This window comes from Alligator mississippiensis, chromosome 1 (genome assembly GCF_030867095.1).
Source record: "Alligator mississippiensis isolate rAllMis1 chromosome 1, rAllMis1, whole genome shotgun sequence".
Classification (NCBI taxonomy): domain Eukaryota; kingdom Metazoa; phylum Chordata; order Crocodylia; family Alligatoridae; genus Alligator; species Alligator mississippiensis.
The window spans coordinates 159,902,196-159,919,641 of NC_081824.1; the positions used below are offsets into that span (position 1 = coordinate 159,902,196).

Below are 17,446 nucleotides of genomic sequence, written 5' to 3' on the forward strand. Positions count from 1 at the left end.
CAATCTTGTTTAAGGCATTCTGCTTGCTACCCATTTAACCTTCAGTTACCAGAGGAAAAGAAAAGTATGCAACAGCACCATCCTGTACACTTTCTTTTGCCCCTCCCTCATATTCATATTTAGTTGCTGAGACTTATCAGTAGAAGATCTGAACACAGGTATTGCTTTAAGTTCTGGTTAACTGGCTGATTTTACCTTTGAACTGAGAAAATGCTCTCTCCCTAGCTGGATACTAACCAAACAGGTAAACAACAAATTCAACATGCCCATGCATTTTTAGCATTTTTTAAATGTCATATGCTTCTTTTAGGATTAATTTAAAAAAAAATCACCGAAACAATCTGTAATATTAATATTAATTTGATATGCAACACAGTATATATTTCTTGGATTTGATACTCTTTTTCTGTGTCACACTCAGGACTTTATGATACTATTTCAAATATCAGATATTGAGAGAAAAATCTCAGTCACTAAAGCCATGATTAATGTGTTAATCTGGAACCAGAAACAGTGCGGTCCCCGCCAGGCTGAAATTCAGGAATTATTACAAATTAATGAAGTGCTGCACATGGAAATAAAATGTATTTGAAAATGCATTCTTGCAGATATTTTCATCTTATGGACTCTTCAAATATTAAATTAACATTCTGTTAAGTGCTACAACAAACATTTTAATCAGCTCTCTCCTTACAATTATACTTTAAATAAGATGTGGGTTTTTTCCGCTTTTAAATTGAAAAGCACACTATACTAAACCCATCTAACTATATTTGTAGGTGTGGGTGCTTCATGGAAAACTGAAAAAACACAGCCAAGGACAATTTTGGCTAAAAAAGAAATTATCATTTTTTGTGTTTCTCTATCTTGCTTATTTTACTCTCTTTCTCCACGCCCAGAACATCCTGTACAAAATTGTTAGATACGTTTGCATGAAAACAGAAACTTTGTTCCCTAGGTGTTTCAACTGTTTCTGCTGCTTATTTCCCACCTCAAGCTCCATTCATGACAGCAAAATTACTTTTAGTGTGGAAAAATATGACATTCTACACTGATACTAATGACACATCAGATATGAAATAAACATAAGAAATATATGAGCTAAGGAACTAAGAGTTTATTTTTATACAGTAACCTCATATAACAAAACTAGGGAATAAAAAGATGATAGACTATATTAGGATGGTTTTTAAAGTGAATTGTTTTTAAGGTTTTCCACTCAGTGTTCCACAGATACGTATAACTGATATTTCTAATGCAAATACTGTTGGATAAGAATTCTAATTTGCCTATATTCTAATACTGAAATACACTTAAGTATGTTTATATGTTAGTTCTGATCTTGTCCCAGGGAAATGGGAATCAAAGATATTATATTTAAAAGCGTTTTTTTTAAGGATTCTTATAGTAATTCAATATAAGGAGATTTTATTCTGCTTTACAAACCACTTTTTATAAATTTGACAAATATACATTTCATAAAAATTATGCACCTTTCTCTCACATCTAGATATCCCTATGTGGATGTCTGTGTACAAGAGAATATTAAACTTTTCCATCTGACCATCATTAGCATGGTCCAGCAGTCAAGCAGTGAAATCACTCAGACAATTCTGAAAGCTCAGAAGAATCTGAGGAACGGCTCACCTCAAGGTGAGCACAAACATTCTAATCTAAACTGGCAAGAGATGATAATCTAATTTGAATAAAATAATTTGTTTTAAAACCCCTTCTTTTCCTCCTATTCAAAACATGTTGGTCAAATACCATTATAAAACACTAGCAATAGTTCTATGGTTGCCAGAACGTCATGAGTTCCCAAATCAGGCTACTTCCAGGATCAAGTCTGAAAAAAGCACTCTAAGCTCAAAAAAAGTAGTCTAGGAACTAGTAACTGGGTTTGTACTAAAAGGTCCCAAATTCACTTCATCCAAACACTCACAACTATATCAGTCCCTGAGAATTAGATGCAAAAAGCATGCTCATATTATCATAATATTCTCTTGGCTTAAAATGTCCAAAAGTCTACCCATATACAGCTGAACTGAAAATTAATTCGGACAGTTTTAGAAATGTATAAGATTCGATATTCTGGTTCATAATTAAATGAGATCTTATAAGTGACAAACCATGCCATAAACAACAGAAACGTGTAGTTTACTGTTTGCCATTGCCATACCCTCCCCTAAAGTTCAGTGAGCACTAGATCAACTGTCAACCACACGTGCAATAAACAGGTTTTTTTTTTCCTGCAGTCTCCCATTTATAGTGTCATCAAATATTTTGCACTATTGTTTTTGAGTCCTGCCCACAAGGCCAGGACTCCATGGTGCTAGGTGCTGTACAAAGACAAACAGAGAGCCCCTACCCCATAAAGTTCACAATCTAAAGAATAAAATAAGAGTCAACAAATGGATTTAGACAGATAGAGGAGTACAAGGAAAAAATAGAACTATAATAGCCAGAATGATATTCAGCAGTTAACAGGAAACAGAAAACATACACGTTTTAATATAATAAAGGGCTTAGTCCATTGGTCTCTGTCTGTAACACTGTTGGAGCACTTTGATTGATTACAGAAACAATCAGAGTGCTCCAAGAATGTTACAGACAGGAGGCGGCAGAGCGCTGCCATGACGATGGGGACGGAGGGGATGGAGGAGGGGGACTAGGCCAGCACTGCTGGCCTCATCTTCCCCTCCCCTGGCCCTGTTCCTCAGAGATGGCAGAGCACCACCATGACAGCATGGGGGGGGGGGGGGGAGAGGCAGTCTTTTTTCTGTTTTTGTTATTCAAAAGTATCTGTCATTCTTGATAGGCAATTTGCTAGTTTGTTATAATTTTCCAGGTATAAAACTGAATTTTGGAGGTTTGCCTTGAATTTACCCCCTGCCACTGCTACAGCAGGGAAAATAAATCTGGAGGGTCAGGTAGCCCCCTCACCCTCTGCCCCTCCAACTTCTATCCTCCCCTTCTTACTGTTAGATTCTGCTCTTCCTGAAATGGAAATGAGCGGCAAAATTAGCATATAAGCAAATTATTAGAGTTACCCATAAACTTAGTTCAGGCAGAACTGATGCATTTTCGGGAACCAGCAGCGGGAAGGAGAGGAGGCAGCACACGTGTGTCCCGCACGCACGTGTGCCCTTCTTAACAACCAACTGACCGGAGGCGGCGGCGGCAGCAGCAACAACAGAGGAATCGGCAGCGGGGGCAGCAGCAGCTGATCCCCCGAAGGTAAGTGGGGCGGAGGGACCCAGTGCAGCTGAGCCGGATCCGGAGGGGAAGCCCCCCGGGTCCCATATAGCTGAGCTGGTAGGGAGCCGCGCGGCGTGAACAGAGCGCGCAAACAGGGAGGGCTAGGAAGGGGACTGTCCCCCCAGGCCAGGGGGCACCCCCGGGGCTAACCCTTGGGGGAGCAGGCTCCTGTGGCAGCGGATCCCCCCAGCGGGGGAGCGTAGAGGCAGAACTGCCGGCAGGCACTTCCGGGTAGACTGGGGCACCTGATTGGCCGTTGGAGCGGGGCGGGTAATTCAAACCGCGGGCTTTAAAGCCACGGAGTGACGTAGTTCCCAGCACTCGGGAACCAGCAGCGGGAAGGAGAGGAGGCAGCACACGTGTGTCCCGCACGCACGTGTGCCCTGCTTACCAACCAACTGACCGGAGGCGGTGGCGGCAGCAGCAACAACAGAGGAATCGGCAGCGGGGGCAGCAGCAGCTGATCCCCCGAAGGTAAGTGGGGCGGAGGGACCCGGCGCAGCTGAGCCGGATCCGGAAGGGAAGCCCCCCGGGTCCCATATAGCTGAGCCGGTAGGGAGCCGCGCGGCGCGAACAGAGCGCGCAAACAGGGGCGCTCCGTAAGAGCACGCCGGCGTTTGCGCGGGCGTTCGCACCGGAGGGCGGGACAGGAGGGCCAGGAGTGGGACTCCTGTAGGGGTAGGATGTAGACACCGCGCAGGTCTATAAACAACAGCTTGTAGAATGGTGTGTACGAGGAGTACTGCTAGGGCCTCTGCCCAGGGGGACAAGGCTACCAGGGGCAGGTCTGAGGCCTCCACCCAGACAGAGCCCATGGGGGGGCCGGTGTCCCCCTACCTCCTGGCCTGTGGGGTATCCCCAGCAGGGCCGGGTGGAGCAGAGATTGGGGGCCCCCACACCTGTCCAGCAGGTGCCCGTCTTAGGGCTCTGGAGGCGCAGGTGAGGGAGCTCCGGGAGGAGGTTAGCAGGCTGAGGGGGATCAGGGAGGCGGAGGATGAAATTGACAGTTACTTCCTTTCCCTGCAGGCCCAGGCACCCAAGGAAGAAGCACCCCAGGGAATACCCTCCACAGCAGAGTGGCAGACGGTCACAGCCAGGACCGGAGCGGCACGCAGTGAACCGGTACCAGCTTCTCCAGTCCAACTGGTGAACAGGTACGAGGCCCTGGCGACCCTGCAGGAGATGGAAGGGGAGGAGGACACCCTTGGGCAAGAAGAAACACCACGTTCTTCACACCCCAAACAGATCAAGAGATCCACGATGACCCAGAGGAGGAGGCGACGACTGCTCGTCATAGGAGACTCCATCCTGAGAGGTACGGAAGGACCCATCTGTCGCCAGGACCCCTCGGCACGAGAGATATGCTGCCTCCCTGGAGCAAAGATTCGGGATGTGACGGAGGTAATCCAGGCCAGGATCAAGCCCACCTATTATTACCCCATGGTCCTAGTCCATGTGGGTACTAATGATGCGGCCAGGAGAACCCCCGATCACTTGATGGCGGACTACTGTGCTCTGGGCGGCGTGCTGAAGGAGTTCGGTGCCCAGGTGGTTTTCTCTTCCATCCTACCAGTGACCGGACGAGGAAGACGGCAGGAGAACTGCATCAGAGAGACCAACTGGCGGCTTCGGCAGTGGTGTCTCGAGGCAGGCTTCGGCTTCCTGGACCATGACCCGCACATCACGACGAGGGACATGCTCAGCTGGGATGGGCTTCACCTGTCCCCCAAAGGTAAGCATGTGTTTTCTTCTAGGTTGGTGGATCTCCTCCGGCGGGCTTTAAACTAGGCTCATCGGGGGGAGGGGAGTACGAGGGCAGGGGAAGCTGTGGACCACCAAACCATGTGGCACCCACAAGGACAGCCCAGCCTGAAGAAGGAGAACATTGGGAACCTGAAAGCCATGGGGAGGCCAGCACAACAGAACAGGTAAGGAACAAGAAGGTAAGAAACAATGGGCCCCATGGGACTGGGAGCGGGGGGGCAGCAAAGGCACCAGTCGCAGGGCTCAAGTGCCTATATACTAATGCTAGGAGCATGGGGAACGAGCAGGATGAACTAGCGCTCCTGCTTGCACTAAACACCTATGACTTAGTGGGGCTAACAGAGACCTGGTGGGATTCATCCCATGACTGGGCGGTACATATTGAGGGCTATAGATTGTATAGAAAGGACAGGTCGGGGAAGAAAGGGGGGGGGTTGCACTTTATGTCAGTGAGCAATATACATCAACCCTCATCAAGACAGAATCCAAGGCTGAGGAAGTAGAAGGATTGTGGGTTAGGCTACATGGGGGACAAGGAGAAAGGGATTTGGTGGTAGGGGTCTGTTACAGACCCCCACACCAAGGGGAAGAAATAGATGCGGGGCTCCTGAGGCAACTCTCAGAGACCATAAAAACTAAAGAGGGGGCAGTCATGGGGGACCTAAACTACCCGGACATCTGCTGGGAGACGCAGACAGCAAGGTCCCATCGCTCACGCAGGTTTCTAACTTGTGTACAGGACCTCCACCTGACACAGGAGGTGTATGGTCCCACTAGGGGGAATGCCATACTGGATCTGGTATTGGCAACGGGAGATGACATGATAGGGGACCTCCAGATCAGTAGCTATCTGGGAGACAGTGATCACCTTATAATAGAATTCAACATAAGACGGCGAGTGGGTAAGGTAACTAGTAGGGTGAAAGTGCTAGACTTTAGGAAAGCTGATCTCATTGCACTCAGGCGATTAGTCAAGGAAGCACTGCAGAGTAGGAGTTTTGATGGGATGGGTGCCCAAGAAGGGTGGCTGTGCCTAAAGGAAACAATCCTTTGGGCACAAAGCAAGACGATCCCCGAGCGAGGCAAAAGAGGGAAAGGGGCCAGGAGGCTTCCATGGCTGACCAGAGAAATCCAGGGCAGCCTAAGGGCCAAAAGGGGAGCACATAAAAAGTGGAAACAAGGTGAGATCACTAAAGATGAATATACCTCCTCTGCTCGTGCTTGTAGGGAGGCAGTTAGGCGGGCCAAAGCTACCATGGAGCTGAGGATGGCAACCCAAGTAAAGGACAACAAGAAATTGTTTTTTAGATATATAGGGAGTAAAAGGAAGGCACAGGGAGGAATAGGACCCCTGCTAAATGGGCAGAAGCAATTGGTGACAGATAGGGGGGACAAGGCTGAACTCCTCAACGAGTTCTTTGCCTCAGTGTTCCTAAGCGAGGGGCACGACAAGTCTCTCACTGGGGTTGTAGAGAGGCAGCACCAAGGCGCCAGACTTCCATGCGTAGATCCTGAGGTGGTGCAGAGTCACTTGGAAGAACTGGATGCCTTTAAGTCGGCAGGCCCGGATGGGCTCCATCCGAGGGTGCTGAAGGCACTGGCCGACGTCATTGCAGAGCCACTGGCAGGAATATTCGAATGCTCGTGGCGCACAGGCCAAGTCCCGGAGGACTGGAAAAGGGCTAACGTGGTCCCCATTTTCAAAAAGGGGAGGAAGGAGGACCCGGGCAACTATAGGCCAGTCAGTCTCACCTCCATCCTTGGTAAAGTATTTGAAAAAATTATCAAGGCTCACATTTGTGAGAGCCCGGCAGGACAAATTATGCTGAGGGGAAACCAGCATGGGTTTGTGGCGGGCAGATCGTGCCTGACCAACCTAGTCTCTTTCTATGACCAGGTTACGAAACACCTGGACACAGGAGGAGGGGTGGATGTCGTATACTTGGACTTCAGGAAGGCCTTCGATACGGTATCCCACCCCATACTGGTGAACAAATTAAGAGGCTGTGATGTGGATGACTGCACAGTCCGGTGGGTGGCGAATTGGCTAGAGGGTCGCACCCAAAGAGTCATGGTAGATGGGTCGGTCTCGACCTGGAAGGGTGTGGGCAGTGGGGTCCCGCAGGGTTCGGTCCTTGGACTGATACTCTTTAATGTCTTCATCAGCGACTTGGACGTGGGAGTGAAATGTACTCTGTCCAAGTTTGCAGATGACACAAAGCTATGGGGAGAAGTGGACACGCCGGAGGGCAGGGAACAGCTGCAGGCAGACCTGGATAGGCTGGACAAGTGGGCAGAAAACAACAGGATGCAGTTCAACAAGGAGAAATGCAAAGTGCTGCACCTAGGGAGGAAAAATGTCCAGCACACCTACAGCCTAGGGAATGACCTGCTGGGTGGCACAGAGGTGGAAAGGGATCTTGGAGTCCTAGTGGACTCCAAGTTGAACATGAGCCGGCAGTGTGACGAAGCCATCAGAAAAGCCAATGGCACTTTATCGTGCATCAGCAGATGCATGACAAATAGGTCCAGGGAGGTGATACTTCCCCTCTATAGGGCGTTGGTCAGACCGCAGTTGGAGTACTGCGTGCAATTCTGGGCACCACACTTCAAGAAGGATGCGGATAACCTGGAGAGGGTACAGCGAAGGGCAACTCGTATGGTCAAGGGCCTGCAGACCAAGCCCTACGAGGAGAGACTACAGAAACTGGACCTTTTCAGCCTCCGCAAGAGAAGGTTGAGAGGCGACCTTGTGGCTGCCTTTAAGTTCATCACGGGGGCACAGAAGGGAATTGGTGAGGATTTATTCACCAAGGCGCCCCTGGGGGTTACAAGAAACAATGGCCACAAGCTAGCAGAGAGCAGATTTAGACTGGACATTAGGAAGAACTTCTTCACAGTTCGAGTGGCCAAGGTCTGGAATGGGCTCCCAAGGGAGGTGGTGCTCTCCCCTACCCTGGGGGTCTTCAAGAGGAGGTTAGACGAGTATCTAGCTGGGGTCATCTAGACCCAGCACTCTTTCCTGCTTATGCAGGGGGTGGGACTTGATGATCTATTGAGGTCCCTTCCGACCCTAACATCTATGAATCTATGAATCTATGAATCTATTTTACCTTTTTTAAAATTTATAGAAGTTTTACCACAGGTACTCCATTAAATATGCTTTTGAGCAGCACTTTTGTTCCTATTTATATATAGCACAAAATGCACATGTTAGTCTAAAGTAAAAAATCTCATGATTTACTATATAGTTAATGAGGACAGGCCCCAGAAAAGTCAATAGCATTACAAGCCCACAGCTGCTGACCCCACAGCTCAGTACTGCTCAGTATATGTGTATGCTCCAGATACCCTCCATAAAGGATCCATATGCCAATTAGTTCCTGCTCATAAATGGAACAGAGTATACTTGTGATGAATCCTAGGTTCCTCCAAAATTTTGTATGCAGATTAGGCGCAGGGCAACCTGGTCTTGCTTCATCTCATAGAGGGCAGGGCCACGTTAATCATATGTGCCAGGCTGAAAGAGGGAATGACAGAGGGATTCTGGGTGAACTGTTTGGGGCCTTATTTGGTGATGTTTGCCAGACATTTAAGGCTGGGGAATAGGAATCACCGGAAATGGAAAAGAAAGGTGCAGCTTAGCTGTGGGAGTGAAGAGGAAGTAAAAATGTATTCAGTGTAGGGGCTCACCATGACTTGAAAAAGAGTTGGAACTGAGGAGGAAGTTGCTCAATGGGCACTATCATATATCTTATTCATATAAGATGCACTAATCTATCCTTGCAGTAGGCTCCCATCAACATATTACTTTTCAGCCTCTTGTGGGCTCAGATCAAGTCCAGCAGCTGGGCTGACAACTCAAGAGGCAGAAGCAGAGAGCAGTGACATGGAATTGGCGATGAATGTTGGTGATGCATGAAGATGACAGCGAAAGTGAAAGTAGCTGAAATTGAGCGGGAAAGAGCAAGCCAGAAGAAGAGCGATGGAAAGAAGATGGAGAGCAACCAGACTGGGAAAGCAGCACCAGGAACCAGAGAGGCATAGAAGAACAGAGAGGAGGAGCTGGACAATGGGATCCAGAAGAGGGAGAGGAGCAGAGCCAGGACAACAGGGACAAGGAGTCCAGAAAGACTTTGAGGCTTAGTGTATGCATGACAATGACTAGGGAGAAGGCACAGGAGAGACATACCATGGAGAGATATGACTTTTTCATTCAGATTTTGATTGATATTTTTAAAGTGAATCCCGAGTACTTACAATGCATGATGGCCTACCCAAATGGGAGGTCATGGAGTTTCACCTTCTGGTAGAGCAGCCTATGAGCAGTTCTGGAGAAACTACAAAGAAATGGAGGAAAAGAAAGAACTGCAAGGACTGATTTTTGCTGCTGAACAAGAAGTCAAGGGAGCAAATGATTGTTGGCAAACTGCATTTGGACATCCTTGAGGAAATAGATGTGAAGAGATGGTTGGAGAGGAGAGTCCAGAGAGTCCTGTTTGTAGAAAAAGTGAGAGACAAACACACTGTGTGGACTGGGGCATTTTGGGCACGAGTGCCTCTAAGTGGGGGGGAGGGGAGCCCAGGATAGGTGCGGCACCTGCCGTCAGTTATTCATGTAGGAGGGAACTAGGGCTATATCATATACCATGGGCAGCCCCAACAACGTAGCAGATGCAGGCAAGAAAGACATTTGGTGGCCTACTGTAGCCTAACTATTTGCTACCAGTGTGGTGGGAGAGGGCAAAGAGCCTGCATGCCAGGAAGTGCTGAAATGTGGGATGTGTCAGAAGGAAGGGCACATGCAAAACAGAAGCCCAGATTCTTTCTCTAACAGAGCACGACCTAAAAGAGGGGATGACTTCAATCAGATGAGTGAGGAGGAGGAAGAGGTGGGGGAGGTTAGGATGGATTCAGAGGAGGAAACGTTGGTGGAAGAAACACCAGAGGTGGAAAGGGGTGGAGTAAGTGTTGTAGTAGCAGCACAACAAATAAAGAAGGAGAGGAAAGAGGAGGGATGTGGAAGTACGATCACAGAAACAGAAGTAGAGAAAGACATTCTGGAAATTGACTGAGAAGAAAGTTCTGCTTTAGAGAAAGGGAAAGGGGCGTAACCCTGGGTAGGAAAAAGGAAGAAACAAAGGCCGACATGGTCGTGAAAAAAGAAAACAGGGGAAGACAGAAAGGGGGAGAAGTGACACTGGGGGTACATCGATATGGAGATAGAAGGGTCTGCTAAGCCAGAAGGAAGTAGTGGTGGAGAGGGGACAGCAGTAGCCTCTCAATATAGAAGCCCTGGAGAACCCAGTTAAAGTGATGGGGATGACAAAGGAGCAAGGGACAGAGTCACTGATCATCAGCAGTGACGTGGATGACCTATAAAACAAGAGATATGAGGACCAGTGGCTTCCACCTTTTCTTTATCATAGTGTTATGTATTGCAACTTGAAATGTGAGAAGTTTATTGACAAGGAAGAGTTGAGAACAAATGGCAGCAGCTTTAAGGTCCATCGATGAGGATGTGATATGTCTACAAGACTGTGGAATGCTGTGGGGAGATGACTATTTGGAGCAAAGATGGGGGGTTTGGGATGATCATGGTGGGCGGGGACAAATGTGAACAAGGTGGCAGGACTGGCAGCGCAGGACTGGCAGCATTGATTAAAAACCTGGGGGTTAAAGTCAAGCAAGTGCAAGTGTTAGTAGGAGGAAGAATGCAGAGGGTATTGTTGGAGACAAAAGAAATGGAGGTAAAGTTGTTTAACATATACACACCCACAGAAAGAGAAGGGAAGGTGGCTTTATTCCAGAAGTTGGAAATATATGTGGTGGGTAGGAGACACAGATTCATAGTTGGTGACTTCAACTGCATAATTGAGAAAGGAGACGGGAGCGTGGAGGGGAAGTTAGACAGTTCCTCGAAGATGTTAAAGAAAATTATCAAGGAAAAAGATTTCAAGGATGTATGAGCAGGAGAGAAAGCACATACAAGAGTAGAGACAGGAGGAAGGAAAACTTAGACTATCAATTTAATCTTAGCTTCAGAAGGAGTGCTGGTGCACAAGAGATACAAGATGTGGATTTTAGTGACCATTGAGTGCTACAGGTGGGGATGGGAACAGGGGGATGGAACAGGAAAGGGAAAGGGCTCTGGAAATTCAATGTTAGGCTGCTTCATGATGAAAAATTGTATAAGGAGAGTTTATGGAGGAGTACGAGGAATGGAGAACCTTAAAAAATTGTTGTAAAAGCAGGTGGGAATGGTGGTGTATGATTAAGAGAATAACAGGCACATTTTTCATGAACATTGGGAAGAGAAGGGTGAGGGACAAGATAAGGGAGCTGAAAAGGAGGCAGAAGAAGGTACAGCACGACTCTGGAAGCATGAAGGGAGAAATAAGTGAAGAATAAACTGGAAGAGGCAAAGTTGGAGGTGGAGGAATGAAAGGAGGTGGAGGTTTAAAGAAAGAGCCACTGAAAAGATAGTCCTAGAAAAAGCACCTTGGTTGGTGGAAGGGAAAGAATGGAACTCATACTTTGCTGCAAGAGTCCGGAAAGCAAAGGGAGAAGTGGAAAGAGTGAAAAAGGAGGGGGGAGGGAGGAAAAAGGTTTCCATCAGTATGTTTGCCCAATGTGGGCCATGTGTTTTACAGTCATGCTCAGCGCTGGCTGCATTTAATCAACTTACTAGTTGGTTTCCACTACTACTTTTGGCAGCAGTTTAATGATAGAAAATGTATTTAATGACGTTTCCTTTTATATGACCATAAGATCAGGGGGCTTTTTTCCCCATGCTGGCTGCAGGGAGGGGAGGGGGGTTGTCTTGTAGTCAAGTAAATATGGTAAGATTCCTCCAAGAGCTCTAAATGCCAGGGTTACATTTTCTTTTTCCATTAGAACAACAATATTATTGTAACCCTACTAAATTATTCCATAATAAAAAACTGGCCAAGCTGAAATGTAATCACTCCATTCTGTTCTCTTCCATAACACTAGCTGGGTAGATTGTTTGAATTTAAAAATATTTTGCCTAATTTCAGTTCTTTGTTTCTGACTGTTTGCAAAGAAACTGAAATTTTATCAGATGAATTTGGTAACTGCAGGAGTGCCATAATTTCTCACATCCAACAAACCAAAATTAGGATGTGCAAGTTTAGCAGCACCATGCCTTGATTCCTGTTCCATAGTGCAGCAGCAATACTATTTCAGCACCTGAGGGAGTCAATTGATTTTTTTTCACTCCACAGGTGTTAATGATCGTCTCTCCATTTTAATGGTCTTGATGTTCCTCTAATTAAGCTAACCTAGGGCAATTTTGCTATCTGATAGCTGGTCCTGTTAACCTAAGTAGGAAAAGGAGGATGAGTGAGCTGCAGATTAGGTTCTGTCCCTACCCTATGGAGTCATAACTCTGGGGAAATCCCTTTTTCTTCATTCTGCCTTTCAAAACACGACATTACAGTCTATGGCATATAGTATGCAGAAAATACAGTAATTCTGCAGATAGTTTTTAGTCAGTAGCTTACTCCAGTTGCAAACATTCAACAAATGCTACTTTGATCATGACTATAGTGTTTAAACAAGCTGAAGGAACGAACACAGTTAACAATTAGATTTCTGGGCTAAGTAAACATGTAATTTGAAATTCACCTTTTGCAAATATTCTGCAAAATTTAACAGAACAGTTTAATAATGGACAGTTGAATAATATCCCTATAATAATCTCATTTGTTAGAATGAAAAACATGTACAGCCATTACATAATATAGAACCAAAATCAAATAATTTTTAAAATTAAAAAAAAAAATCTGGATATAGCAAGCTCTGCAAGTTAATTAATTCCTGTGAATGAAGATCATGATGTTTAAAAAACATACAATTGTTAGAAATATATCTAAAAGTTGAGCTCTCACATAAAATCAAAGAGTTTAATATTGTTTCATTTCCTCAGAGTCCCATCTTGTTAAAAGCTTGAGTACTATTTCACAATACAGCTAGAAAAATGCACAATATAGTCAATAAAATGTCTCAATTTCAATCATTATCATGTGATTAAAGTACAACAGAACAAGTACTCTTAAGATGACTGATCAAGCAATGAGAAACAGAAAGCCGTGCAGAAGTACTCATTATTTTACTCTCAAGGATATGGGAAAGCACAAGATGAGACATTTGGAGGAACCATGAATATATATTTTTACACTCTCTACATTTTATTAGAACTATATGTTTTAAACTGGCTTGTCAGGTCCAATTCAGCACGCTAAGGCACTAGAACATTACCTTTGTTAAACTGTTAAACTGCTCAAGAAAGAACACTCCAATAGCAGAAAGCCAGTTCAGGGTTTCACCCTCTTCAATCCTAATGGCATAATGTAAAATCCTAGAAAGGTATGTAGGAGAGCTGAATGAATGATCTCCAAGCAGTACCATAAGCAATCATCAATGTCACTCCACCTCCACCACAGGAGTCCCTACCGCTGGTGCAGGGAGAGGTGGGCAGTCAACAGCTACTGGACTATCCCTATCACAGCCACTACCAAATTAAAGCTTTTACAGACTTGTTCTACATATGTTTTGTATCTTTTCAAGTTTCTATACCAAGTACATATAATAACCCAGAGAACAAAATATTCTCTGGTTGGATATCTTATATATCTGTAGATGCACATTGTAAGGAATTTTCTTACACATTATCATGAAAGAGCCCACACTTCCAGAAGATTTTAGGAAAGACCAAAATATGTATTCCAAAAGAACTGCCTCATAATTTTCCTTCTGGACCCAAGTCCTTAAGAGGTGAATACCAGGATCATATACATGTATACAGCCTGCTTATGAGGTAGGCAATACACTGACTTAAATAATGTACATTTTAAAACAATCTTTAAAAGGGTCAGTCTATCTAAATTCTACCTTATATTCTAGGGAAAGCAACAGAATTCTAGTGCTCTCAAAGATAAATTAACAACAGAGTGAAATAAATCCAATATCCAAGTACTGAACAGAAAATTATGTTAGAAAATCTCAATAATGCTGAATGAATTTTTCTTTTCCTCCTCATTTACTAGAACTTACCAAGTTACTCAGTAGAAGCTTTCTTAAAAGATTTTATAAACATGCAGTTGGCAAGGTATCAAAATTATAATCAGTGAACCTAAAAAGCGAGGAAACTGCAAATTATTAAAAAAAAACAGCTCATCCAAAATTATTCAATTTTCACTTAGGTTGGGCTAAGAAAGAAGAGGAAGAACATCAGATTTTAGGAAAATAATCCCATGAAAATAAATACTGGATTTAGAAAAGAAGAAATGTGATAGAAGATTAAAAACAATTTTCCAATATTCAGTATTACAATATACAATTATTTAAAATATAGGTTAAAGTCAGTGTATTACAGGAGAGCTGAATTTGGCAGAAAAAAATCTGAGTAACGCAATCTATAACACCCACAGACATTTTTGTTTTTCCATCAAATGTAAACATTTTTCTTATGGGGCACAGGTTAAATTTGATGCCTAAATACATGTGCAATCTGACACAGTTGTATTAGCTGTTAGGACTACAATCTTGAATTTTTATTTTTTGCTGTTGTTTCATAGATTCATAGATGTTAAGGTCGGAAGGGACCTCAATAGATCATCGAGTCCGACCCCCTGCATAAGCAGGAAAGAGTGCTGGGTCTAGATGACCCCAGCTAGATACTCATCTAACCTCCTCTTGAAGACCCCCAGGGTAGGGGAGAGCACCACCTCCCTTGGGAGCCCGTTCCAGACCCTGGCCACTCGAACTGTGAAGAAGTTCTTCCTAATGTCCAATCTAAATCTGCTCTCTGCTAGCTTGTGGCCATTGTTTCTTGTAACCCCCGGGGGCGCCTTGGTGAATAAATACTCACCAATTCCCTTCTGTGCCCCCGTGATGAACTTAAAGGCAGCCACAAGGTCGCCTCTCAACCTTCTCTTGAGGAGGCTGAAAAGGTCCAGTTTCTGTAGTCTCTCCTCGTAGGGCTTGGTCTGCAGGCCCTTGACCATACGAGCTGCCCTTCTCTGGACCCTCTCCAGGTTATCCGCATCCTTCTTGAATCCTTCCAGAATTGCACGCAGTACTCCAACTGCGGTCTGACCAGTGCCCTATAGAGGGGAAGTATCACCTCCCTGGACCTATTCGTCATGCATCTGCTGATGCACAATAAAGTGCCATTGGCTTTTCTGATGGCTTCGTCACACTGCCGGCTCATGTTCATCTTGGAGTCCACTAGGACTCCAAGATCCCTTTCCACCTCTGTGCCACCCAGCAGGTCATTCCCTAGGCTGTAGGTGTGCTGGACATTTTTCCTCCCTAGGTGCAGCACTTTGCATTTCTCCTTGTTGAACTGCATCCTGTTGTTTTCTGCCCACTTGTCCAACCTATCCAGGTCTGCCTGCAGCTGTTCCCTGCCCTCCAGCATGTCCACTTCTCCCCATAGCTTTGTGTCATCTGCAAACTTGGACAGAGTACATTTGACTCCCTCGTCCAAGTCACTGATGTTCTTTGTTAAAATCTCAACAATAGTGGCCATATTAGTTTTCCAGGAAATTCAATTTTGAATAATAATAAAAATAAATGTATGAAAGCAAAAAAAAAAAAAAAAAAAAAATCAAATATAATATAATGATATATTTGACTGCACAGCCAAAAATCCCACAAACAAATATGTAATAAAAGCCTCAAATCTTGTAAGTATCAATATATTTAATTTCAGAAAGAGATGCACAAATGAATGTTTGAGTAACAAGCCTTAGGTGGTTGAATAAGGTGAACTATTTAAAATGTTATAGTTTCTAAGACTATATCCTATACCTTAAGAAACAGGTAATGTGTTTTACCCTATAAGTGATTCTGGAAGGGGCTATTATAAGTAGAGCTACCTCAAGATGAGATAGTACCAGGCGTTCAAAAATAAAAATTACAAAACTAACAAGAGTATACATTAGTTTTCCAAAGATAAATTGTAAATCCCTAGTAATTATTTTCTAAACATACTAATATTATTTGCTACAATATGGCAAATGGATCTTCCTTATTTAGATCCTCCTTATCTACTAAATCAAAGTGAAAGCTATGAAAGAAGAGAGAATAAATGCTAAATAGGACAGAAATGCTCTTAAGAGTTTCAGTGTTGAGAAAAACATCTGGCTAATTTTAAAATCTGTATTTAGTCTGTTAAAATGCTTAGGTAATAATCAACTAATAAGTCTAGCATTTAAAAGCATATTGAAACTAAACAAGTATAGAAATGAATGAAAGACAAAGTAGTCTCCAAAAAGATTCATGCAGCATAATTTTTCCATTGCCGCAGATTTTATTTCTGCTAATTTCTGAACTACTGCAAAAAAGGACATTAGAAATGGGAAATGTCTATTAAAATATACAGTACATCTCTCTTCCAGTAAATTGTTCATCCTACAGTTTATAGGCCAGCTCTTATTCCATCTTTTAGAAGCCTAGGTGGATTTAGGCACCTAAGTGTGATCCCACCCTGCTGTATAAAAAACTACCTGCAGTGATTCAAATTTAAGTAATGAACTGAAAATATTTGCTCATATAGCAGCAAATCCAATTACTGGCACCTCCTGGTACCAAGTGACCAGTGAAGATAACCACTCACTTGGGGCTCTGGTTCTTTCAGAAACCAAAGCTGAAGTGGATTAGGAGCAGAAATCACCTAAAGAAGTTGAATAATAGGGCTGGAGCCCCTAATAATTGGTACAACACAAAGACAACCCTGTGTGTGTGTTACTCTCCCCCCTCCTCCATCCCTAATACCATATCTTGTATGAGGGTCACCACAAGTATGCCAAGACAAAGTTAAAAGAATGAGGGACTGATGATAATGCTTCACCGAGTGGTATGGTTTACAAAGGAAGGCTGTTCTGCAATGAACAATGAATGGGCCAAATCCACTCCTAGTGTTAACTTTACCAAAGTCACTAGATAGAAGCTCCGGCCTTTGACAGGAAAAAAGCCTTTAGTTCTTTAATCCTATTTAAAAGCCTTTAATTCCTATTACTGTGCCATCATTGCATTGTACTGCTGTTCTAATATATATATATTTCCTCCTACTAACTGAGAAAAGTGGAATCTTGTTTATAAGATTCTGGACAGGTAAATTAATGCATGCGGAAAAAACATAAAAGTTCTAAAATTTATTTCTATGTATCATATTTTATGAGGTTGAAAGAAAAGGCAGCAGAAGATAAAACTAACTAAAGGGTGTCTATACATGTGGTCTGGGATGGAGGGGGGGGCGCTTTAATTAGAGCAGCTCTCAGCATCACATGTATTCAGCATCCCATATTTCAAAATGCTGATGGGGAGCTTTAAAGATCATTTGACCAGCTTTAGTTAAAGTGCCTCCAAAACGATTTTGAAGCACAGAGATGTT

The 17,446-nt window shown here is 44.2% G+C and overlaps 1 protein-coding gene across 3 annotated transcripts in view; it reads right to left on the reverse strand.

Moving 5' to 3' along the window:
- Positions 1 to 17,446, reverse strand: part of AKT3 (AKT serine/threonine kinase 3) — a 275,223-nt gene that overhangs the window by 57,869 nt on the left and 199,908 nt on the right. The gene's annotated exons all lie outside the window — the stretch shown is intronic.